Source organism: Dermacentor andersoni, unplaced genomic scaffold (genome assembly GCF_023375885.2).
Source record: "Dermacentor andersoni unplaced genomic scaffold, qqDerAnde1_hic_scaffold ctg00000259.1, whole genome shotgun sequence".
Taxonomy (NCBI): Eukaryota; Metazoa; Arthropoda; class Arachnida; order Ixodida; family Ixodidae; genus Dermacentor; species Dermacentor andersoni.
In genome coordinates, this window is record NW_027314951.1 from 1 (window position 1) to 27,015 (window position 27,015).

Sequence of the window (27,015 nt, forward strand, 5' to 3'; positions counted from 1 at the left end):
TTTCTACCAAACGACGTGCTAAGCATGCCGATGCTGCTCTTTTTAGCACCCGCGAACGCATTTGTGCGAAAACGCGTTTTAAGCATGCACATGCATCTTTTGGTAGACGCGGATGAAGTTTTCTGCAAAACCACAAGATGTGCATGCAAATGGTGCTTTTGGCAGAACGCGCACGTGGATTTCTACCAAACGACGTGCTAAGCATGCCGATGCTGCTCTTTTTAGCACCCGCGCACGGATTTGTGCGAAAACGCGTTTTAAGCATGCACATGCATCTTTTGGTAGACGCGGATGAAGTTTTCTGCAAAACCACAAGATGTGCATGCAAATGGTGCTTTTGGCAGAACGCGCACGTGGATCTCTACCAAACGACGTGCTAAGCATGCCGATGCTGCTCTTTTTAGCACCCGCGCACGGATTTGTGCGAAAACGCGTTTTAAGCGATGCACATGCATCTTTTGGTAGACGCGGATGAAGTTTTCTGCAAAACCACAAGATGTGCATGCAAATGGTGCTTTTGGCAGAACGCGCACGTGGATTTCTACCAAACGACGTGCTAAGCATGCCGATGCTGCTCTTTTTAGCACCCGCGCACGGATTTGTGCGAAACCCGTTTTAAGCATGCACATGCATCTTTGGTAGACGCGGATGAAGTTTTCTGCAAAACCACAAGATGTGCATGCAAATGGTGCTTTTGGCAGAACGCGCACGTGGATTTCTACCAAACGACGTGCTAAGCATGCCGATGCTGCTCTTTTTAGCACCCGCGCGCGCATTTGTGCGAAAACGCCGTTTTAAGCATGCACATGCATCTTTTGGTAGACGCGGATGAAGTTTTCTGCAAAACCACAAGATGTGCATGCAAATGGTGCTTTTTGCAGAACGCGCACGTGGATTTCTACCAAACGACGTGCTAAGCATGCCGATGCTGCTCTTTTTAGCACCCGCGCACGCATTTGTGCGAAAACGCGTTTTAAGCATGCACATGCATCTTTGGTAGACGCGGATGAAGTTTTCTGCAAAACCACAAGATGTGCATGCAAATTGTGCTTTTGGCAGAACGCGCACGTGGATTTCTACCAAACGACGTGCTAAGCATGCCGATGCTGCTCTTTTTAGCACCCCGCGCACGGATTTGTGCGGAAAACGCGTTTTAAGCATGCACATGCATATTTTGGTAGACGCGGATGAAGTTTTCTTCAAAACCACAAGATGTGCATGCAAATGGTGCTTTTTGCAGAACGCGCACGTGGATTTCTACCAAACGACGTGCTAAGCATGCCGATGCTGCTCTTTTTAGCACCCGCGCACGGATTTGTGCGAAACCGCGTTTTAAGCATGCACATGCATCTTTGGTAGACGCGGATGAAGTTTTCTGCAAAACCACAAGATGTGCATGCAAATGGTGCTTTTGCAGAACGCGCACGTGGATTCTACCAAACGACGTGCTAAGCATTGCTGATGCTGCTCTTTTTAGCACCCGCGCACGCATTTGTGCGAAAACGCGTTTTAAGCATTCACATGCATCTTTTGGTAGACGCGGATGAAGTTTTCTGCAAAACCACAAGATGTGCATGCAAATGGTGCTTTTGGCAGAACGCGCACGTGGATTTCTACCAAACGACGTGCTAAGCATGCCGATGCTGCCTCTTTTAGCACCCGCGCACGGATTTGTGCGAAAACGCGTTTTAAGCATGCACATGCATCTTTTGGTAGACGCGGATGAAGTTTTCTGCAAAACCACAAGATGTGCATGCAAATGGTGCTTTTGGCAGAACGCGCACGTGGATTTCTACCAAACGACGTGCTAAGCATGCCGATGCTGCTCTTTTTAGCACCCGCGCACGCATTTGTGCGAAAACGCGTTTTAAGCATGCACATGCATCTTTTGGTAGACGCGGATGAAGTTTTCTGCAAAACCACAAGATGTGCATGCAAATGGTGCTTTTGGCAGAACGCGCACGTGGATTTCTACCAAACGACGTGCTAAGCATGCCGATGCTGCTCTTTTTAGCACCCGCGCACGGATTTGTGCGAAAACGCGTTTTAAGCATGCACATGCATCTTTTGGTAGACGCGGATGAAGTTTTCTGCAAAACCACAAGATGTGCATGCAAATGGTGCTTTTCGCAGAACGTGCACGTGGATTTCTACCAAACGACGTGCTAAGCATGCCGATGCTGCTCATTTTAGCACCCGCGCAAGCATTTGTGCGAAAACGCGTTTTAAGCATGCACATGCATCTTTTGGTAGACGCGGATGAAGTTTTCTGCAAAACCACAAGATGTGCATGCAAATGGTGCTTTTGGCAGAACGCGCACGTGGGATTTCTACGAAACGACGTGCTAAGGCATGCCGATGCTGCTCTTTTTAGCACCCGCGCACGGATTTGTGCGAAAACGCGTTTTTAAGCATGCACATGCATCTTTTGGTAGACGCGGATGAAGTTTTCTGCAAAACCACAAGATGTGCATGCAAAATGGTGCTTTTGGCAGAACGCGCACGTGGATTTCTACCAAACGACGTGCTAAGCATGCCGATGCTGCTCTTTTTAGCACCCGCCCGGATTTGTGCGAAAACGCGTTTTAAGCATGCACATGCATCTTTTGGTAGACGCGGATGAAGTTTTCTGCAAAAACCACAAGATGTGCATGCAAATGGTGCTTTTGGCAGAACGCGCTCGTGGATTTCTACCAAACGACGTCCTAAGCATGCCGATGCTGCTCTTTTTAGCACCCGCGCACGGATTTGTGCGAAAACGCGTTTTAAGCATGCACATGCATCTTTTGGTAGACGCGGATGAAGTTTTCTGCAAAACCACAAGATGTGCATGCAAATGGTGCTTTTGGCAGAACGCGCACGTGGATTTCTACCAAACGACGTGCTAAGCATGCCGATGCTGCTCTTTTTAGCACCCGCACACGGATTTGTGCGAAAACGCGTTTTAAGCATGCACATGCATCTTTTGGTAGACGCGGATGAAGTTTTCTGCAAAACCACAAGATGTGCATGCAAATGGTGCTTTTGGCAGAACGCGCACGTGGATTTCTACCAAACGACGTGCTAAGCATGCCGATGCTGCTCTTTTTAGCACCCGCGCACGCATTTGTGCGAAAACGCGTTTTAAGCATGCACATGCATATTTTGGTAGACGCGGATGAAGTTTTCTGCAAAACCACAAGATGTGCATGCAAATGGTGCTTTTGGCAGAACGCGCACGTGGATTTCTACCAAACGACGTGCTAAGCATGCCGATGCTGCTCTTTTTAGCACCCGCGCACGGATTTGTGCGAAAACGCGTTTTAAGCATGCACATGCATCTTTTGGTAGACGCGGATGAAGTTTTCTGCAAAACCACAAGATGTGCATGCAAATGGTGCTTTTGGCAGAACGCGCACGTGGATTTCTACCAAACGACGTGCTAAGCATGCCGATGCTGCTCTTTTTAGCACCCGCGCACGGATTTGTGCGAAAACGCGTTTTAAGCATGCACATGCATCTTTTGGTAGACGCGGATGAAGTTTTCTGCAAAACCACAAGATGTGCATGCAAATGGTGCTTTTGGCAGAACGTGCACGTGGATTTCTACCAAACGACGTGCTAAGCATGCCGATGCTGCTCTTTTTAGCACCCGCGCACGCATTTGTGCGAAAACGCGTTTTAAGCATGCACATGCATCTTTTGGTAGACGCGGATGAAGTTTTCTGCAAAACCACAAGATGTGCATGCAAATGGTGCTTTTGGCAGAACGCGCACGTGGATTTCTACCAAACGACGTGCTAAGCATGCCGATGCTGCTCTTTTTAGCACCCGCGCACGCATTTGTGCGAAAACGCGTTTTAAGCATGCACATGCATATTTTGGTAGACGCGGATGAAGTTTTCTGCAAAACCACAAGATGTGCATGCAAATGGTGCTTTTGGCAGAACGCGCACGTGGACTTCTACCAAACGACGTGCTAAGCATGCCGATGCTGCTCTTTTTAGCACCCGCGCACGGATTTGTGCGAAAACGCGTTTTAAGCATGCACATGCATCTTTTGGTAGACGCGGATGAAGTTTTCTGCAAAACCACAAGATGTGCATGCAAATGGTGCTTTTGGCAGAACGCGCACGTGGATTTCTACCAAACGACGTGCTAAGCATGCCGATGCTGCTCTTTTTAGCACCCGCGCACGGATTTGTGCGAAAACGCGTTTTAAGCATGCACATGCATCTTTTGGTAGACGCGGATGAAGTTTTCTGCAAAACCACAAGATGTGCATGCAAATGGTGCTTTTGGCAGAACGTGCACGTGGATTTCTACCAAACGACGTGCTAAGCATGCCGATGCTGCTCTTTTTAGCACCCGCGCACGCATTTGTGCGAAAACGCGTTTTAAGCATGCACATGCATCTTTTGGTAGACGCGGATGAAGTTTTCTGCAAAACCACAAGATGTGCATGCAAATGGTGCTTTTGGCAGAACGCGCACGTGGATTTCTACCAAACGACGTGCTAAGCATGCCGATGCTGCTCTTTTTAGCACCCGCGCACGGATTTGTGCGAAAACGCGTTTTAAGCATGAACATGCATCTTTTGGTAGACGCGGATGAAGTTTTCTGCAAAACCACAAGATGTGCATGCAAATGGTGCTTTTGGCAGAACGCGCACGTGGATTTCTACCAAACGACGTGCTAAGCATGCCGATGCTGCTCTTTTTAGCACCCGCGCACGGATTTGTGCGAAAACGCGTTTTAAGCATGCACATGCATCTTTGGTAGACGCGGATGAAGTTTTCTGCAAAACCACAAGATGTGCATGCAAATGGTGCTTTTGGCAGAACGCGCTCGTGGATTTCTACCAAACGACGTCCTAAGCATGCCGATGCTGCTCTTTTTAGCACCCGCGCACGGATTTGTGCGAAAACGCGTTTTAAGCATGCACATGCATCTTTTGGTAGACGCGGATGAAGTTTTCTGCAAAACCACAAGATGTGCATGCAAATGGTGCTTTTGGCAGAACGCGCACATGGATTTCTACCAAACGACGTGCTAAGCATGCCGATGCTGCTCTTTTTAGCACCCGCGCACGGATTTGTGCGAAACCGCGTTTTAAGCATGCACATGCATCTTTTGGTAGACGCGGATGAAGTTTTCTGCAAAACCACAAGATGTGCATGCAAATGGTGCTTTTTGGAGAACGCGCACGTGGATTTCTACCAAACGACGTGCTAAGCATGCCGATGCTACTCTTTTTAGCACCCGCGCACGCATCTGTGCGAAAACGCGTTTTAAGCATGCACATGCATCTTTTGGTAGACGCGCATGAAGTTTTCTGCAAAACCACAACATGTGCATGCAAATGGTGCTTTTTGCAGAACGCGCACGTGGATTTCTACCAAACGACGTGCTAAGCATGCCGATGCTGCTCTTTTTAGCACCCGCGCACGGATTTGTGCGAAAACGCGTTTTAAGCATGCACATGCATCTTTTGGTAGACGCGGATGAAGTTTTCTGCAAAACCACAAGATGTGCATGCAAATGGTGCTTTTGGCAGAACACGCACGTGGATTTCTTCCAAACGACGTGCTAAGCATGCCGATGCTGCTCTTTTTAGCACCCGCGCACGGATTTGTGCGAAAACGCGTTTTAAGCATGCACATGCATCTTTTGGTAGACGCGGATGAAGTTTTCTGCAAAACCACAAGATGGGCATGCAAATGGTGCTTTCGGCAGAACGCGCACGTGGATTTCTACCAAACGACGTGCTAAGCATGCCGATGCTGCTCCTTTTAGCACCCGCGCACGCATTTGTGCGAAAACGCGTTTTAAGCATGCACATGCATCTTTTGGTAGACGCGGATGAAGTTTTCTGCAAAACCACAAGATGTGCATGCAAATGGTGCTTTTGGCAGAACGCGCACGTGGATTTCTACCAAACGACGTGCTAAGCATGCCGATGCTGCTCTTTTTAGCACCCGCGCACGCATTTGTGCGAAAACGCGTTTTAAGCATGCACATGCATCTTTTGGTAGATGCGAATGAAGTTTTCTGCAAAACCACAAGATGTGCATGCAAATGGTGCTTTTTGCAGAACGCGCACGTGGATTTCTACCAAACGACGTGCTAAGCATGCCGATGCTGCTCTTTTTAGCACCCGCGCGCGCATTTGTGCGAAAACGCGTTTTAAGCATGCACATGCATCTTTTGGTAGACGCGGATGAAGTTTTCTGCAAAACCACAAGATGTGCATGCAAATGGTGCTTTTTGCAGAACGCGCACGTGGATTTCTACCAAACGACGTGCTAAGCATGCCGATGCTGCTCTTTTTAGCACCCGCGCACGCATTTGTGCGAAAACGCGTTTTAAGCATGCACATGCATCTTTTGGTAGACGCGGATGAAGTTTTCTGCAAAACCACAAGATGTGCATGCAAATGGTGCTTTTGGCAGAACGCGCACGTGTATTTCTACCAAACGACGTGCTAAGCATGCCGATGCTGCTCTTTTTAGCACCCGCGCACGGATTTGTGCGAAAACGCGTTTTAAGCATGCACATGCATCTTTTGGTAGACGCGGATGAAGTTTTCTGCAAAACCACAAGATGTGCATGCAAATGGTGCTTTTGGCAGAACGCGCACGTGGATTTCTACCAAACGACGTGCTAAGCATGCCGATGCTGCTCTTTTTAGCACCCGCGCACGGATTTGTGCGAAAACGTGTTTTAAGCATGCACATGCATCTTTTGGTAGACGCGGATGAAGTTTTCTGCAAAACCACAAGATGTGCATGCAAATGGTGCTTTTGGCAGAACGTGCGCGTGGATTTCTACCAAACGACGTGCTAAGCATGCCGATGCTGCTCTTTTTAGCACCCGCGCACGCATTTGTGCGAAAACGCGTTTTAAGCATGCACATGCATCTTTTGGTAGACGCGGATGAAGTTTTCTGCAAAACCACAAGATGTGCATGCAAATGGTGCTTTTGGCAGAACGCGCACGTGGATTTCTACCAAACGACGTGCTAAGCATGCCGATGCTGCTCTTTTTAGCACCCGCGCACGGATTTGTGCGAAAACGCGTTTTAAGCATGCACATGCATCTTTTGGTAGACGCGGATGAAGTTTTCTGCAAAACCACAAGATGTGCATGCAAATGGTGCTTTTGGCAGAACGCGCACGTGGATTTCTACCAAACGACGTGCTAAGCATGCCGATGCTGCTCTTTTTAGCACCCGCGCACGGATTTGTGCGAAAACGCGTTTTAAGCATGCACATGCATCTTTTGGTACACGCGGATGAAGTTTTCTGCAAAACCACAAGATGTGCATGCAAATGGTGCTTTTGGCAGAACGCGCTCGTGGATTTCTACCAAACGACGTCCTAAGCATGCCGATGCTGCTCTTTTTAGCACCCGCGCACGGATTTGAGCGAAAACGCGTTTTAAGCATGCACATGCATCTTTTGGTAGACGCGGATGAAGTTTTCTGCAAAACCACAAGATGTGCATGCAAATGGTGCTTTTTGGAGAACGCGCACGTGGATTTCTACCAAACGACGTGCTAAGCATGCCGATGCTACTCTTTTTAGCACCCGCGCACGCATTTGTGCGAAAACGCGTTTTAAGCATGCACATGCATCTTTTGGTAGACGCGCATGAAGTTTTCTGCAAAACCACAACATGTGCATGCAAATGGTGCTTTTTGCAGAACGCGCACGTGGATTTCTACCAAACGACGTGCTAAGCATGCCGATGCTGCTCTTTTTAGCACCCGCGCACGGATTTGTGCGAAAACGCGTTTTAAGCATGCACATGCATCTTTTGGTAGACGCGGATGAAGTTTTCTGCAAAACCACAAGATGTGCATGCAAATGGTGCTTTTGGCAGAACACGCACGTGGATTTCTTCCAAACGACGTGCTAAGCATGCCGATGCTGCTCTTTTTAGCACCCGCGCACGGATTTGTGCGAAAACGCGTTTTAAGCATGCACATGCATCTTTTGGTAGACGCGGATGAAGTTTTCTGCAAAACCACAAGATGGGCATGCAAATGGTGCTTTCGGCAGAACGCGCACGTGGATTTCTACCAAACGACGTGCTAAGCATGCCGATGCTGCTCCTTTTAGCACCCGCGCACGCATTTGTGCGAAAACGCGTTTTAAGCATGCACATGCATCTTTTGGTAGACGCGGATGAAGTTTTCTGCAAAACCACAAGATGTGCATGCAAATGGTGCTTTTGGCAGAACGCGCACGTGGATTTCTACCAAACGACGTGCTAAGCATGCCGATGCTGCTCTTTTTAGCACCCGCGCACGCATTTGTGCGAAAACGCGTTTTAAGCATGCACATGCATCTTTTGGTAGATGCGGATGAAGTTTTCTGCAAAACCACAAGATGTGCATGCAAATGGTGCTTTTTGCAGAACGCGCACGTGGATTTCTACCAAACGACGTGCTAAGCATGCCGATGCTGCTCTTTTTAGCACCCGCGCGCGCATTTGTGCGAAAACGCGTTTTAAGCATGCACATGCATCTTTTGGTAGACGCGGATGAAGTTTTCTGCAAAACCACAAGATGTGCATGCAAATGGTGCTTTTTGCAGAACGCGCACGTGGATTTCTACCAAACGACGTGCTAAGCATGCCGATGCTGCTCTTTTTAGCACCCGCGCACGCATTTGTGCGAAAACGCGTTTTAAGCATGCACATGCATCTTTTGGTAGACGCGGATGAAGTTTTCTGCAAAACCACAAGATGTGCATGCAAATGGTGCTTTTGGCAGAACGTGCGCGTGGATTTCTACCAAACGACGTGCTAAGCATGCCGATGCTGCTCTTTTTAGCACCCGCGCACGCATTTGTGCGAAAACGCGTTTTAAGCATGCACATGCATCTTTTGGTAGACGCGGATGAAGTTTTCTGCAAAACCACAAGATGTGCATGCAAATGGTGCTTTTGGCAGAACGCGCACGTGGATTTCTACCAAACGACGTGCTAAGCATGCCGATGCTGCTCTTTTTAGCACCCGCGCACGGATTTGTGCGAAAACGCGTTTTAAGCATGCACATGCATCTTTTGGTAGACGCGGATGAAGTTTTCTGCAAAACCACAAGATGTGCATGCAAATGGTGCTTTTGGCAGAACGCGCACGTGGATTTCTACCAAACGACGTGCTAAGCATGCCGATGCTGCTCTTTTTAGCACCCGCGCACGGATTTGTGCGAAAACGCGTTTTAAGCATGCACATGCATCTTTTGGTAGACGCGGATGAAGTTTTCTGCAAAACCACAAGATGTGCATGCAAATGGTGCTTTTGGCAGAACGCGCACGTGGATTTCTACCAAACGACGTGCTAAGCATGCCGATGCTGCTCTTTTTAGCACCCGCGCACGGATTTGTGCGAAAACGCGTTTTAAGCATGCACATGCATCTTTTGGTAGATGCGGATGAAGTTTTCTGCAAAACCACAAGATGTGCATGCAAATGGTGCTTTTTGCAGAACGCGCACGTGGATTTCTTCCAAACGACGTGCTAAGCATGCCGATGCTGCTCTTTTTAGCACCCGCACGCGCATTTGTGCGAAAACGCGTTTTAAGCATGCACATGCATCTTTTGGTAGACGCGGATGAAGTTTTCTGCAAAACCACAAGATGTGCATGCAAATGGTGCTTTTTGCAGAACGCGCACGTGGATTTCTACCAAACGACGTGCTAAGCATGCCGATGCTGCTCTTTTTAGCACCCGCGCACGGATTTGTGCGAAAACCCGTTTTAAGCATGCACATGCATCTTTTGGTAGACGCGGATGAAGTTTTCTGCAAAACCACAAGATGTGCATGCAAATGGTGCTTTTGGCAGAACGCGCACGTGGATTTCTACCAAACGACGTGCTAAGCATGCCGATGCTGCTCTTTTTAGCACCCGCGCACGGATTTGTGCGAAAACGCGTTTTAAGCATGCACATGCATCTTTTGGTAGACGCGGATGAAGTTTTCTGCAAAACCACAAGATGTGCATGCAAATGGTGCTTTTGGCAGAACGCGCACGTGGATTTCTACCAAACGACGTGCTAAGCATGCCGATGCTGCTCTTTTTAGCACCCGCGAACGCATTTGTGCGAAAACGCGTTTTAAGCATGCACATGCATCTTTTGGTAGACGCGGATGAAGTTTTCTGCAAAACCACAAGATGTGCATGCAAATGGTGCTTTTGGCAGAACGCGCACGTGGATTTCTACCAAACGACGTGCTAAGCATGCCGATGCTGCTCTTTTTAGCACCCGCGCACGGATTTGTGCGAAAACGCGTTTTAAGCATGCACATGCATCTTTTGGTAGACGCGGATGAAGTTTTCTGCAAAACCACAAGATGTGCATGCAAATGGTGCTTTTGGCAGAACGCGCACGTGGATCTCTACCAAACGACGTGCTAAGCATGCCGATGCTGCTCTTTTTAGCACCCGCGCACGGATTTGTGCGAAAACGCGTTTTAAGCATGCACATGCATCTTTTGGTAGACGCGGATGAAGTTTTCTGCAAAACCACAAGATGTGCATGCAAATGGTGCTTTTGGCAGAACGCGCACGTGGATTTCTACCAAACGACGTGCTAAGCATGCCGATGCTGCTCTTTTTAGCACCCGCGCACGGATTTGTGCGAAAACCCGTTTTAAGCATGCACATGCATCTTTTTGTAGACGCGGATGAAGTTTTCTGCAAAACCACAAGATGTGCATGCAAATGGTGCTTTTGGCAGAACGCGCACGTGGATTTCTACCAAACGACGTGCTAAGCATGCCGATGCTGCTCTTTTTAGCACCCGCGCGCGCATTTGTGCGAAAACGCGTTTTAAGCATGCACATGCATCTTTTGGTAGACGCGGATGAAGTTTTCTGCAAAACCACAAGATGTGCATGCAAATGGTGCTTTTTGCAGAACGCGCACGTGGATTTCTACCAAACGACGTGCTAAGCATGCCGATGCTGCTCTTTTTAGCACCCGCGCACGCATTTGTGCGAAAACGCGTTTTAAGCATGCACATGCATCTTTTGGTAGACGCGGATGAAGTTTTCTGCAAAACCACAAGATGTGCATGCAAATGGTGCTTTTGGCAGAACGCGCACGTGGATTTCTACCAAACGACGTGCTAAGCATGCCGATGCTGCTCTTTTTAGCACCCGCGCACGGATTTGTGCGAAAACGCGTTTTAAGCATGCACATGCATATTTTGGTAGACGCGGATGAAGTTTTCTTCAAAACCACAAGATGTGCATGCAAATGGTGCTTTTTGCAGAACGCGCACGTGGATTTCTACCAAACGACGTGCTAAGCATGCCGATGCTGCTCTTTTTAGCACCCGCGCACGGATTTGTGCGAAACCGCGTTTTAAGCATGCACATGCATCTTTTGGTAGACGCGGATGAAGTTTTCTGCAAAACCACAAGATGTGCATGCAAATGGTGCTTTTTGCAGAACGCGCACGTGGATTTCTACCAAACGACGTGCTAAGCATGCCGATGCTACTCTTTTTAGCACCCGCGCACGCATTTGTGCGAAAACGCGTTTTAAGCATGCACATGCATCTTTTGGTAGACGCGGATGAAGTTTTCTGCAAAACCACAACATGTGCATGCAAATGGTGCTTTTTGCAGAACGCGCACGTGGATTTCTACCCAACGACGTGCTAAGCATGCCGATGCTGCTCTTTTTAGCACCCGCGCACGGATTTGTGCGAAAACGCGTTTTAAGCATGCACATGCATCTTTTGGTAGACGCGGATGAAGTTTTCTGCAAAACCACAAGATGTGCATGCAAATGGTGCTTTTGGCAGAACGCGCACGTGGATTTCTACCAAACGACGTGCTAAGCATGCCGATGCTGCTCTTTTTAGCACCCGCGCACGGATTTGTGCGAAAACGCGTTTTAAGCATGCATATGCATCTTTTGGTAGACGCGGATGAAGTTTTCTGCAAAACCACAAGATGTGCATGCAAATGGTGCTTTTGGCAGAACGCGCACGTGGATTTCTACCAAACGACGTGCTAAGCATGCCGATGCTGCTCCTTTTAGCACCCGCGCACGCATTTGTGCGAAAACGCGTTTTAAGCATCCACATGCATCTTTTGGTAGACGCGGATGAAGTTTTCTGCAAAACCACAAGATGAGCATGCAAATGGTGCTTTTGGCAGAACGCGCACGTGGATTTCTACCAAACGACGTGCTAAGCATGCCGATGCTGCTCTTTTTAGCACCCGCGCACGGATTTGTGCGAAAACGCGTTTTAAGCATGCACATGCATCTTTTGGTAGACGCGGATGAAGTTTTCTGCAAAACCACAAGATGTGCATGCAAATGGTGCTTTTGGCAGAACGCGCACGTGGATTTCTACCAAACGACGTGCTAAGCATGCCGATGCTGCTCTTTTTAGCACCCGCGCACGGATTTGTGCGAAAACGCGTTTTAAGCATGCACATGTATCTTTTGGTAGACGCGGATGAAGTTTTCTGCAAAACCACAAGATGTGCATGCAAATGGTGCTTTTGGCAGAACGCGCTCGTGGATTTCTACCAAACGACGTCCTAAGCATGCCGATGCTGCTCTTTTTAGCACCCGCGCACGGATTTGTGCGAAAACGCGTTTTAAGCATGCACATGCATCTTTTGGTAGACGCGGATGAAGTTTTCTGCAAAACCACAAGATGTGCATGCAAATGGTGCTTTTGGCAGAACGCGCACGTGGATTTCTACCAAACGACGTGCTAAGCATGCCGATGCTGCTCTTTTTAGCACCCGCGCACGGATTTGTGCGAAACCGCGTTTTAAGCATGCACATGCATCTTTTGGTAGACGCGGATGAAGTTTTCTGCAAAACCACAAGATGTGCATGCAAATGGTGCTTTTTGCAGAACGCGCACGTGGATTTCTACCAAACGACGTGCTAAGCATGCCGATGCTACTCTTTTTAGCACCCGCGCACGCATTTGTGCGAAAACGCGTTTTAAGCATGCACATGCATCTTTTGGTAGACGCGGATGAAGTTTTCTGCAAAACCACAACATGTGGATGCAAATGGTGCTTTTTGCAGAACGCGCACGTGGATTTCTACCAAACGACGTGCTAAGCATGCCGATGCTGCTCTTTTTAGCACCCGCGCACGGATTTGTGCGAAAACGCGTTTTAAGCATGCACATGCATCTTTTGGTAGACGCGTATGAAGTTTTCTGCAAAACCACAAGATGTGCACGCAAATGGTGCTTTTGGCAGAACGCGCACGTGGATTTCTTCCAAACGACGTGCTAAGCATGCCGATGCTGCTCTTTTTAGCACCCGCGCACGGATTTGTGCGAAAACGCGTTTTAAGCATGCACATGCATCTTTTGGTAGACGCGGATGAAGTTTTCTGCAAAACCACAAGATGGGCATGCAAATGGTGCTTTTGGCAGAACGCGCACGTGGATTTCTACCAAACGACGTGCTAAGCATGCCGATGCTGCTCCTTTTAGCACCCGCGCACGCATTTGTGCGAAAACGCGTTATAAGCATGCACATGCATCTTTTGGTAGACGCGGATGAAGTTTTCTGCAAAACCACAAGATGTGCATGCAAATGGTGCTTTTGGCAGAACGCGCACGTGGATTTCTACCAAACGACGTGCTAAGCATGCCGATGCTGCTCTTTTTAGCACCCGCGCACGCATTTGTGCGAAAACGCGTTTTAAGCATGCACATGCATCTTTTGGTAGATGCGGATGAAGTTTTCTGCAAAACCACAAGATGTGCATGCAAATGGTGCTTTTTGCAGAACGCGCACGTGGATTTCTACCAAACGACGTGCTAAGCATGCCGATGCTGCTCTTTTTAGCACCCGCGCGCGCATTTGTGCGAAAACGCGTTTTAAGCATGCACATGCATCTTTTGGTAGACGCGGATGAAGTTTTCTGCAAAACCACAAGATGTGCATGCAAATGGTGCTTTTTGCAGATCGCGCACGTGGATTTCTACCAAACGACGTGCTAAGCATGCCGATGCTGCTCTTTTTAGCACCCGCGCACGGATTTGTGCGAAAACGCGTTTTAAGCATGCACATGCATCTTTTGGTAGACGCGGATGAAGTTTTCTGCAAAACCACAAGATGTGCATGCAAATGGTGCTTTTGGCAGAGCGCGCACGTGGATTTCTACCAAACGACGTGCTAAGCATGCCGATGCTGCTCTTTTTAGCACCCGCGCACGGATTTGTGCGAAAACGCGTTTTAAGCATGCACATGCATCTTTTGGTAGACGCGGATGAAGTTTTCTGCAAAACCACAAGATGTGCATGCAAATGGTGCTTTTGGCAGAACGCGCACGTGGATATCTACCAAACGACGTGCTAAGCATGCCGATGCTGCTCTTTTTAGCACCCGCGCACGCATTTGTGCGAAAACGCGTTTTAAGCATGCAGATGCATCTTTTGGTAGACGCGGATGAAGTTTTCTGCAAAACCACAAGATGTGCATGCAAATGGTGCTTTCGGCAGAACGCGCACGTGGATTTCTACCAAACGACGTGCTAAGCATGCCGATGCTGCTCTTTTTAGCACCCGCGCACGGATTTGTGCGAAAACGCGTTTTAAGCATGCACATGCATCTTTTGGTAGACGCGGATGAAGTTTTCTGCAAAACCACAAGATGTGCATGCAAATAGTGCTTTTGGCAGAACGCGCACGTGGATCTCTACCAAACGACGTGCTAAGCATGCCGATGCTGCTCTTTTTAGCACCCGCGCACGGATTTGTGCGAAAACGCGTTTTAAGCATGCACATGCATCTTTTGGTAGACGCGGATGAAGTTTTCTGCAAAACCACAAGATGTGCATGCAAATGGTGCTTTTGGCAGAATGCGCGCGTGGATTTCTACCAAACGACGTGCTAAGCATGCCGATGCTGCTCTTTTTAGCACCCGCGCACGCATTTGTGCGAAAACGCGTTTTAAGCATGCACATGCATCTTTTGGTAGACGCGGATGAAGTTTTCTGCAAAACCACAAGATGTGCATGCAAATGGTGCTTTTGGCAGAACGCGCACGTGGATTTCTACCAAACGACGTGCTAAGCATGCCGATGCTGCTCTTTTTAGCACCCGCGCACGGATTTGTGCGAAAACGCGTTTTAAGCATGCACATGCATCTTTTGGTAGACGCGGATGAAGTTTTCTGCAAAACCACAAGATGTGCATGCAAATGGTGCTTTTGGCAGAACGCGCACGTGGACTTCTAAGAAACGACGTGCTAAGCATGCCGATGCTGCTCTTTTTAGCACCCGCGCACGGATTTGTGCGAAAACGCGTTTTAAGCATGCACATGCATCTTTTGGTAGACGCGGATGAAGTTTTCTGCAAAACCACAAGATGTGCATGCAAATGGTGCTTTTTGCAGATCGCGCACGTGGATTTCTACCAAACGACGTGCTAAGCATGCCGATGCTGCTCTTTTTAGCACCCGCGCACGGATTTGTGCGAAAACGCGTTTTAAGTATGCACATGCATCTTTTGGTAGACGCGGATGAAGTTTTCTGCAAAACCACAAGATGTGCATGCAAATGGTGCTTTTGGCAGAGCGCGCACGTGGATTTCTACCAAACGACGTGCTAAGCATGCCGATGCTGCTCTTTTTAGCACCCGCGCACGGATTTGTGCGAAAACGCGTTTTAAGCATGCACATGCATCTTTTGGTAGACGCGGATGAAGTTTTCTGCAAAACCACAAGATGTGCATGCAAATGGTGCTTTTGGCAGAATGCGCGCGTGGATTTCTACCAAACGACGTGCTAAGCATGCCGATGCTGCTCTTTTTAGCACCCGCGCACGCATTTGTGCGAAAACGCGTTTTAAGCATGCACATGCATCTTTTGGTAGACGCGGATGAAGTTTTCTGCAAAACCACAAGATGTGCATGCAAATGGTGCTTTTGGCAGAACGCGCACGTAGATTTCTACCAAACGACGTGCTAAGCATGCCGATGCTGCTCTTTTTAGCACCCGCGCACGGATTTGTGCGAAAACGCGTTTTAAGCATGCACATGCATCTTTTGGTAGACGCGGATGAAGTTTTCTGCAAAACCACAAGATGTGCATGCAAATGGTGCTTTTGGCAGAACGCGCACGTGGACTTCTACCAAACGACGTGCTAAGCATGCCGATGCTGCTCTTTTTAGCACCCGCGCACGGATTTGTGCGAAAACGCGTTTTAAGCATGCACATGCATCTTTTGGTAGACGCGGATGAAGTTTTCTGCAAAACCACAACATGTGCATGCAAATGGTGCTTTTTGCAGAACGCGCACGTGGATTTCTACCAAACGACGTGCTAAGCATGCCGATGCTGCTCTTTTTAGCACCCGCGCACGGATTTGTGCGAAAACGCGTTTTAAGCATGCACATGCATCTTTTGGTAGACGCGTATGAAGTTTTCTGCAAAACCACAAGATGTGCATGCAAATGGTGCTTTTGGCAGAACGCGCACGTGGATTTCTTCCAAACGACGTGCTAAGCATGCCGATGCTGCTCTTTTTAGCACCCGCGCACGGATTTGTGCGAAAACGCGTTTTAAGCATGCCCATGCATCTTTTGGTAGACGCGGATGAAGTTTTCTGCAAAACCACAAGATGGGCATGCAAATGGTGCTTTTGGCAGAACGCGCACGTGGATTTCTACCAAACGACGTGCTAAGCATGCCGATGCTGCTCCTTTTAGCACCCGCGCACGCATTTGTGCGAAAACGCGTTTTAAGCATGCACATGCATCTTTTGGTAGACGCGGATGAAGTTTTCTGCAAAACCACAAGATGTGCATGCAAATGGTGCTTTTGGCAGAACGCGCACGTGGATTTCTACCAAACGACGTGCTAAGCATGCCGATGCTGCTCTTTTTAGCACCCGCGCACGCATTTGTGCGAAAACGCGTTTTAAGCATGCACATGCATCTTTTGGTAGACGCGGATGAAGTTTTCTGCAAAACCACAAGATGTGCATGCAAATGGTGCTTTCGGCAGAACGCGCACGTGGATTTCTACCAAACGACGTGCTAAGCGATGCCGATGCTGCTCTTTTTAGCACCCGCGCACGGATTTGTGCGAAAACGCGTTTTAAGCATGCACATGCATCTTTTGGTAGACGCGGATGAAGTTTTCTGCAAAACCACAAGATGTGCATGCAAATGGTGCTTTTGGCAGAACGCGCACGTGGATTTCTACCAAACGACGTGCTAAGCATGCCGATGCTGCTCCTTTTAGCACCCGCGCACGCATTTGTGCGAAAACGCGTTTTAAGCATCCACATGCATCTTTTGGTAGACGCGGATGAAGTTTTCTGCAAAATCACAAGATGTGCATGCAAATGGTGCTTTTGGCAGAACGCGCACGTGGATTTCTACCAAACGACGTGCTAAGCATGCCGATGCTGCTCTTTTTAGCACCCGCGCACGGATTTGTGCGAAAACGCGTTTTAAGCATGCACATGCATCTTTTGGTAGACGCGGATGAAGTTTTCTGCAAAACCACAAGATGTGCATGCAAATGGTGCTTTTGGCAGAACGCGCACGTGGATTTCTACCAAACGACGTGCTAAGCATGCCGATGCTGCTCTTTTTAGCACCCGCGCACGGATTTGTGCGAAAACGCGTTTTAAGCATGCACGTGCATCTTTTGGTAGACGCGGATGAAGTTTTCTGCAAAACCACAAGATGTGCATGCAAATGGTGCTTTTGGCAGAACGCGCTCGTGGATTTCTACCAAACGACGTCCTAAGCATGCCGATGCTGCTCTTTTTAGCACCCGCGCACGGATTTGTGCGAAAACGCGTTTTAAGCATGCACATGCATCTTTTGGTAGACGCGGATGAAGTTTTCTGCAAAACCACAAGATGTGCATGCAAATGGTGCTTTTGGCAGAACGCGCACGTGGATTTCTACGAAACGACGTGCTAAGCATGCCGATGCTGCTCTTTTTAGCACCCGCGCACGGATTTGTGCGAAACCGCGTTTTAAGCATGCACATGCATCTTTTGGTAGACGCGGATGAAGTTTTCTGCAAAACCACAAGATGTGCATGCAAATGGTGCTTTTTGCAGAACGCGCACGTGGATTTCTACCAAACGACGTGCTAAGCATGCCGATGCTACTCTTTTTAGCACCCGCGCACGCATTTGTGCGAAAACGCGTTTTAAGCATGCACATGCATCTTTTGGTAGACGCGGATGAAGTTTTCTGCAAAACCACAACATGTGCATGCAAATGGTGCTTTTTGCAGAACGCGCACGTGGATTTCTACCAAACGACGTGCTAAGCATGCCGATGCTGCTCTTTTTAGCACCCGCGCACGGATTTGTGCGAAAACGCGTTTTAAGCATGCACATGCATCTTTTGGTAGACGCGTATGAAGTTTTCTGCAAAACCACAAGATGTGCATGCAAATGGTGCTTTTGGCAGAACGCGCACGTGGATTTCTTCCAAACGACGTGCTAAGCATGCCGATGCTGCTCTTTTTAGCACCCGCGCACGGATTTGTGCGAAAACGCGTTTTAAGCATGCACATGCATCTTTTGGTAGACGCGGATGAAGTTTTCTGCAAAACCACAAGATGGGCATGCAAATGGTGCTTTTGGCAGAACGCGCACGTGGATTTCTACCAAACGACGTGCTAAGCATGCCGATGCTGCTCCTTTTAGCACCCGCGCACGCATTTGTGCGAAAACGCGTTTTAAGCATGCACATGCATCTTTTGGTAGACGCGGATGAAGTTTTCTGCAAAACCACAAGATGTGCATGCAAATGGTGCTTTTGGCAGAACGCGCACGTGGATTTCTACCAAACGACGTGCTAAGCATGCCGATGCTGCTCTTTTTAGCACCCGCGCACGCATTTGTGCGAAAACGCGTTTTAAGCATGCACATGCATCTTTTGGTAGATGCGGATGAAGTTTTCTGCAAAACCACAAGATGTGCATGCAAATGGTGCTTTTTGCAGAACGCGCACGTGGATTTCTACCAAACGACGTGCTAAGCATGCCGATGCTGCTCTTTTTAGCACCCGCGCGCGCATTTGTGCGAAAACGCGTTTTAAGCATGCACATGCATCTTTTGGTAGACGCGGATGAAGTTTTCTGCAAAACCACAAGATGTGCATGCAAATGGTGCTTGTTGCAGATCGCGCACGTGGATTTCTACCAAACGACGTGCTAAGCATGCCGATGCTGCTCTTTTTAGCAGCCGCGCACGGATTTGTGCGAAAACGCGTTTTAAGCATGCACATGCATCTTTTGGTAGACGCGGATGAAGTTTTCTGCAAAACCACAAGATGTGCATGCAAATGGTGCTTTTGGCAGAGCGCGCACGTGGATTTCTACCAAACGACGTGCTAAGCATGCCGATGCTGCTCTTTTTAGCACCCGCGCACGGATTTGTGCGAAAACGCGTTTTAAGCATGCACATGCATCTTTTGGTAGACGCGGATGAAGTTTTCTGCAAAACCACAAGATGTGCATGCAAATGGTGCTTTTGGCAGAACGCGCACGTGGATATCTACCAAACGACGTGCTAAGCATGCCGATGCTGCTCTTTTTAGCACCCGCGCACGCATTTGTGCGAAAACGCGTTTTAAGCATGCACATGCATCTTTTGGTAGACGCGGATGAAGTTTTCTGCAAAACCACAAGATGTGCATGCAAATGGTGCTTTCGGCAGAACGCGCACGTGGATTTCTACCAAACGACGTGCTAAGCATGCCGATGCTGCTCTTTTTAGCACCCGCGCACGGATTTGTGCGAAAACGCGTTTTAAGCATGCACATGCATCTTTTGGTAGACGCGGATGAAGTTTTCTGCAAAACCACAAGATGTGCATGCAAATAGTGCTTTTGGCAGAACGCGCACGTGGATCTCTACCAAACGACGTGCTAAGCATGCCGATGCTGCTCTTTTTAGCACCCGCGCACGGATTTGTGCGAAAACGCATTTTAAGCATGCACATGCATCTTTTGGTAGACGCGGATGAAGTTTTCTACAAAACCACAAGATGTGCATGCAAATGGTGCTTTTGGCAGAATGCGCGCGTGGATTTCTACCAAACGACGTGCTAAGCATGCCGATGCTGCTCTTTTTAGCACCCGCGCACGCATTTGTGCGAAAACGCGTTTTAAGCATGCACATGCATCTTTTGGTAGACGCGGATGAAGTTTTCTGCAAAACCACAAGATGTGCATGCAAATGGTGCTTTTGGCAGAACGCGCACGTGGATTTCTACCAAACGACGTGCTAAGCATGCCGATGCTGCTCTTTTTAGCACCCGCGCACGGATTTGTGCGAAAACGCGTTTTAAGCATGCACATGCATCTTTTGGTAGACGCGGATGAAGTTTTCTGCAAAACCACAAGATGTGCATGCAAATGGTGCTTTTGGCAGAACGCGCACGTGGACTTCTACCAAACGACGTGCTAAGCATGCCGATGCTGCTCTTTTTAGCACCCGCGCACGGATTTGTGCGAAAACGCGTTTTAAGCATGCACATGCATCTTTTGGTAGACGCGGATGAAGTTTTCTGCAAAACCACAACATGTGCATGCAAATGGTGCTTTTTGCAGAACGCGCACGTGGATTTCTACCAAACGACGTGCTAAGCATGCCGATGCTGCTCTTTTTAGCACCCGCGCACGGATTTGTGCGAAACCGCGTTTTAAGCATGCACATGCATCTTTTGGTAGACGCGGATGAAGTTTTCTGCAAAACCACAAGATGTGCATGCAAATGGTGCTTTTTGCAGAACGCGCACGTGGATTTCTACCAAACGACGTGCTAAGCATGCCGATGCTACTCTTTTTAGCACCCGCGCACGCATTTGTGCGAAAACGCGTTTTAAGCATGCACATGCATCTTTTGGTAGACGCGGATGAAGTTTTCTGCAAAACCACAACATGTGCATGCAAATGGTGCTTTTTGCAGAACGCGCACGTGGATTTCTACCAAACGACGTGCTAAGCATGCCGATGCTGCTCTTTTTAGCACCCGCGCACGGATTTGTGCGAAAACGCGTTTTAAGCATGCACATGCATCTTTTGGTAGACGCGTATGAAGTTTTCTGCAAAACCACAAGATGTGCATGCAAATGGTGCTTTTGGCAGAACGCGCACGTGGATTTCTTCCAAACGACGTGCTAAGCATGCCGATGCTGCTCTTTTTAGCACCCGCGCACGGATTTGTGCGAAAACGCGTTTTAAGCATGCACATGCATCTTTTGGTAGACGCGGATGAAGTTTTCTGCAAAACCACAAGATGGGCATGCAAATGGTGCTTTTGGCAGAACGCGCACGTGGATTTCTACCAAACGACGTGCTAAGCATGCCGATGCTGCTCCTTTTAGCACCCGCGCACGCATTTGTGCGAAAACGCGTTTTAAGCATGCACATGCATCTTTTGGTAGACGCGGATGAAGTTTTCTGCAAAACCACAAGATGTGCATGCAAATGGTGCTTTTGGCAGAACGCGCACGTGGATTTCTACCAAACGACGTGCTAAGCATGCCGATGCTGCTCTTTTTAGCACCCGCGCACGCATTTGTGCGAAAACGCGTTTTAAGCATGCACATGCATCTTTTGGTAGATGCGGATGAAGTTTTCTGCAAAACCACAAGATGTGCATGCAAATGGTGCTTTTTGCAGAACGCGCACGTGGATTTCTACCAAACGACGTGCTAAGCATGCCGATGCTGCTCTTTTTAGCACCCGCGCGCGCATTTGTGCGAAAACGCGTTTTAAGCATGCACATGCATCTTTTGGTAGACGCGGATGAAGTTTTCTGCAAAACCACAAGATGTGCATGCAAATGGTGCTTGTTGCAGATCGCGCACGTGGATTTCTACCAAACGACGTGCTAAGCATGCCGATGCTGCTCTTTTTAGCAGCCGCGCACGGATTTGTGCGAAAACGCGTTTTAAGCATGCACATGCATCTTTTGGTAGACGCGGATGAAGTTTTCTGCAAAACCACAAGATGTGCATGCAAATGGTGCTTTTGGCAGAGCGCGCACGTGGATTTCTACCAAACGACGTGCTAAGCATGCCGATGCTGCTCTTTTTAGCACCCGCGCACGGATTTGTGCGAAAACGCGTTTTAAGCATGCACATGCATCTTTTGGTAGACGCGGATGAAGTTTTCTGCAAAACCACAAGATGTGCATGCAAATGGTGCTTTTGGCAGAACGCGCACGTGGATATCTACCAAACGACGTGCTAAGCATGCCGATGCTGCTCTTTTTAGCACCCGCGCACGCATTTGTGCGAAAACGCGTTTTAAGCATGCACATGCATCTTTTGGTAGACGCGGATGAAGTTTTCTGCAAAACCACAAGATGTGCATGCAAATGGTGCTTTCGGCAGAACGCGCACGTGGATTTCTACCAAACGACGTGCTAAGCATGCCGATGCTGCTCTTTTTAGCACCCGCGCACGGATTTGTGCGAAAACGCGTTTTAAGCATGCACATGCATCTTTTGGTAGACGCGGATGAAGTTTTCTGCAAAACCACAAGATGTGCATGCAAATAGTGCTTTTGGCAGAACGCGCACGTGGATCTCTACCAAACGACGTGCTAAGCATGCCGATGCTGCTCTTTTTAGCACCCGCGCACGGATTTGTGCGAAAACGCATTTTAAGCATGCACATGCATCTTTTGGTAGACGCGGATGAAGTTTTCTACAAAACCACAAGATGTGCATGCAAATGGTGCTTTTGGCAGAATGCGCGCGTGGATTTCTACCAAACGACGTGCTAAGCATGCCGATGCTGCTCTTTTTAGCACCCGCGCACGCATTTGTGCGAAAACGCGTTTTAAGCATGCACATGCATCTTTTGGTAGACGCGGATGAAGTTTTCTGCAAAACCACAAGATGTGCATGCAAATGGTGCTTTTGGCAGAACGCGCACGTGGATTTCTACCAAACGACGTGCTAAGCATGCCGATGCTGCTCTTTTTAGCACCCGCGCACGGATTTGTGCGAAAACGCGTTTTAAGCATGCACATGCATCTTTTGGTAGACGCGGATGAAGTTTTCTGCAAAACCACAAGATGTGCATGCAAATGGTGCTTTTGGCAGAACGCGCACGTGGACTTCTACCAAACGACGTGCTAAGCATGCCGATGCTGCTCTTTTTAGCACCCGCGCACGGATTTGTGCGAAAACGCGTTTTAAGCATGCACATGCATCTTTTGGTAGACGCGGATGAAGTTTTCTGCAAAACCACAACATGTGCATGCAAATGGTGCTTTTTGCAGAACGCGCACGTGGATTTCTACCAAACGACGTGCTAAGCATGCCGATGCTGCTCTTTTTAGCACCCGCGCACGGATTTGTGCGAAAACGCGTTTTAAGCATGCACATGCATCTTTTGGTAGACGCGTATGAAGTTTTCTGCAAAACCACAAGATGTGCATGCAAATGGTGCTTTTGGCAGAACGCGCACGTGGATTTCTTCCAAACGACGTGCTAAGCATGCCGATGCTGCTCTTTTTAGCACCCGCGCACGGATTTGTGCGAAAACGCGTTTTAAGCATGCACATGCATCTTTTGGTAGACGCGGATGAAGTTTTCTGCAAAACCACAAGATGGGCATGCAAATGGTGCTTTTGGCAGAACGCGCACGTGGATTTCTACCAAACGACGTGCTAAGCATGCCGATGCTGCTCCTTTTAGCACCCGCGCACGCATTTGTGCGAAAACGCGTTTTAAGCATGCACATGCATCTTTTGGTAGACGCGGATGAAGTTTTCTGCAAAACCACAAGATGTGCATGCAAATGGTGCTTTTGGCAGAACGCGCACGTGGATTTCTACCAAACGACGTGCTAAGCATGCCGATGCTGCTCTTTTTAGCACCCGCGCACGCATTTGTGCGAAAACGCGTTTTAAGCATGCACATGCATCTTTTGGTAGACGCGGATGAAGTTTTCTGCAAAACCACAAGATGTGCATGCAAATGGTGCTTTCGGCAGAACGCGCACGTGGATTTCTACCAAACGACGTGCTAAGCGATGCCGATGCTGCTCTTTTTAGCACCCGCGCACGGATTTGTGCGAAAACGCGTTTTAAGCATGCACATGCATCTTTTGGTAGACGCGGATGAAGTTTTCTGCAAAACCACAAGATGTGCATGCAAATAGTGCTTTTGGCAGAACGCGCACGTGGATCTCTACCAAACGACGTGCTAAGCATGCCGATGCTGCTCTTTTTAGCACCCGCACACGGATTTGTGCGAAAACGCGTTTTAAGCATGCACATGCATCTTTTGGTAGACGCGGATGAAGTTTTCTGCAAAACCACAAGATGTGCATGCAAATGGTGCTTTTGGCAGAACGCGCGCGTGGATTTCTACCAAACGACGTGCTAAGCATGCCGATGCTGCTCTTTTTAGCACCCGCGCACGCATTTGTGCGAAAACGCGTTTTAAGCATGCACATGCATCTTTTGGTAGACGCGGATGAAGTTTTCTGCAAAACCACAAGATGTGCATGCAAATGGTGCTTTTGGCAGAACGCGCACATGGATTTCTACCAAACGACGTGCTAAGCATGCCGATGCTGCTCTTTTTAGCACCCGCGCACGGATTTGTGCGAAACCGCGTTTTAAGCATGCACATGCATCTTTTGGTAGACGCGGATGAAGTTTTCTGCAAAACCACAAGATGTGCATGCAAATGGTGCTTTTTGCAGAACGCGCACGTGGATTTCTACCAAACGACGTGCTAAGCATGCCGATGCTACTCTTTTTAGCACCCGCGCACGCATTTGTGCGAAAACGCGTTTTAAGCATGCACATGCATCTTTTGGTAGACGCGGATGAAGTTTTCTGCAAAACCACAACATGTGCATGCAAATGGTGCTTTTTGCAGAACGCGCACGTGGATTTCTACCAAACGACGTGCTAAGCATGCCGATGCTGCTCTTTTTAGCACCCGCGCACGGATTTGTGCGAAAACGCGTTTTAAGCATGCACATGCATCTTTTGGTAGACGCGTATGAAGTTTTCTGCAAAACCACAAGATGTGCATGCAAATGGTGCTTTTGGCAGAACGCGCACGTGGATTTCTTCCAAACGACGTGCTAAGCATGCCGATGCTGCTCTTTTTACCACCCGCGCACGGATTTGTGCGAAAACGCGTTTTAAGCATGCACATGCATCTTTTGGTAGACGCGGATGAAGTTTTCTGCAAAACCACAAGATGGGCATGCAAATGGTGCTTTTGGCAGAACGCGCACGTGGATTTCTACCAAACGACGTGCTAAGCATGCCGATGCTGCTCCTTTTAGCACCCGCGCACGCATTTGTGCGAAAACGCGTTTTAAGCATGCACATGCATCTTTTGGTAGACGCGGATGAAGTTTTCTGCAAAACCACAAGATGTGCATGCAAATGGTGCTTTTGGCAGAACGCGCACGTGGATTTCTACCAAACGACGTGCTAAGCATGCCGATGCTGCTCTTTTTAGCACCCGCGCACGCATTTGTGCGAAAACGCGTTTTAAGCATGCACATGCATCTTTTGGTAGATGCGGATGAAGTTTTCTGCAAAACCACAAGATGTGCATGCAAATGGTGCTTTTTGCAGAACGCGCACGTGGATTTCTACCAAACGACGTGCTAAGCATGCCGATGCTGCTCTTTTTAGCACCCGCGCACGGATTTGTGCGAAAACGCGTTTTAAGCATGCACATGCATCTTTTGGTAGACGCGGATGAAGTTTTCTGCAAAACCACAAGATGTGCATGCAAATGGTGCTTTTGGCAGAGCGCGCACGTGGATTTCTACCAAACGACGTGCTAAGCATGCCGATGCTGCTCTTTTTAGCCCCCGCGCACGGATTTGTGCGAAAACGCGTTTTAAGCATGCACATGCATCTTTTGGTAGACGCGGATGAAGTTTTCTGCAAAACCACAAGATGTGCATGCAAATGGTGCTTTTGGCAGAACGCGCACGTGGATATCTACCAAACGACGTGCTAAGCATGCCGATGCTGCTCTTTTTAGCACCCGCGCACGCATTTGTGCGAAAACGCGTTTTAAGCATGCACATGCATCTTTTGGTAGACGCGGATGAAGTTTTCTGCAAAACCACAAGATGTGCATGCAAATGGTGCTTTCGGCAGAACGCGCACGTGGATTTCTACCAAACGACGTGCTAAGCATGCCGATGCTGCTCTTTTTAGCACCCGCGCACGGATTTGTGCGAAAACGCGTTTTAAGCATGCACATGCATCTTTTGGTAGACGCGGATGAAGTTTTCTGCAAAACCACAAGATGTGCATGCAAATAGTGCTTTTGGCAGAACGCGCACGTGGATCTCTACCAAACGACGTGCTAAGCATGCCGATGCTGCTCTTTTTAGCACCCGCGCACGGATTTGTGCGAAAACGCGTTTTAAGCATGCACATGCATCTTTTGGTAGACGCGGATGAAGTTTTCTGCAAAACCACAAGATGTGCATGCAAATGGTGCTTTTGGCAGAACGCGCGCGTGGATTTCTACCAAACGACGTGCTAAGCATGCCGATGCTGCTCTTTTTAGCACCCGCGCACGCATTTGTGCGAAAACGCGTTTTAAGCATGCACATGCATCTTTTGGTAGACGCGGATGAAGTTTTCTGCAAAACCACAAGATGTGCATGCAAATGGTGCTTTTGGCAAAACGCGCACGTGGATTTCTACCAAACGACGTGCTAAGCATGCCGATGCTGCTCTTTTTAGCACCCGCGCACGGATTTGTGCGAAAACGCGTTTTAAGCATGCACATGCATCTTTTGGTAGACGCGGATGAAGTTTTCTGCAAAACCACAAGATGTGCATGCAAATGGTGCTTTTGGCAGAACGCGCACGTGGACTTCTACCAAACGACGTGCTAAGCATGCCGATGCTGCTCTTTTTAGCACCCGCGCACGGATTTGTGCGAAAACGCGTTTTAAGCATGCACATGCATCTTTTGGTAGACGCGGATGAAGTTTTCTGCAAAACCACAACATGTGCATGCAAATGGTGCTTTTTG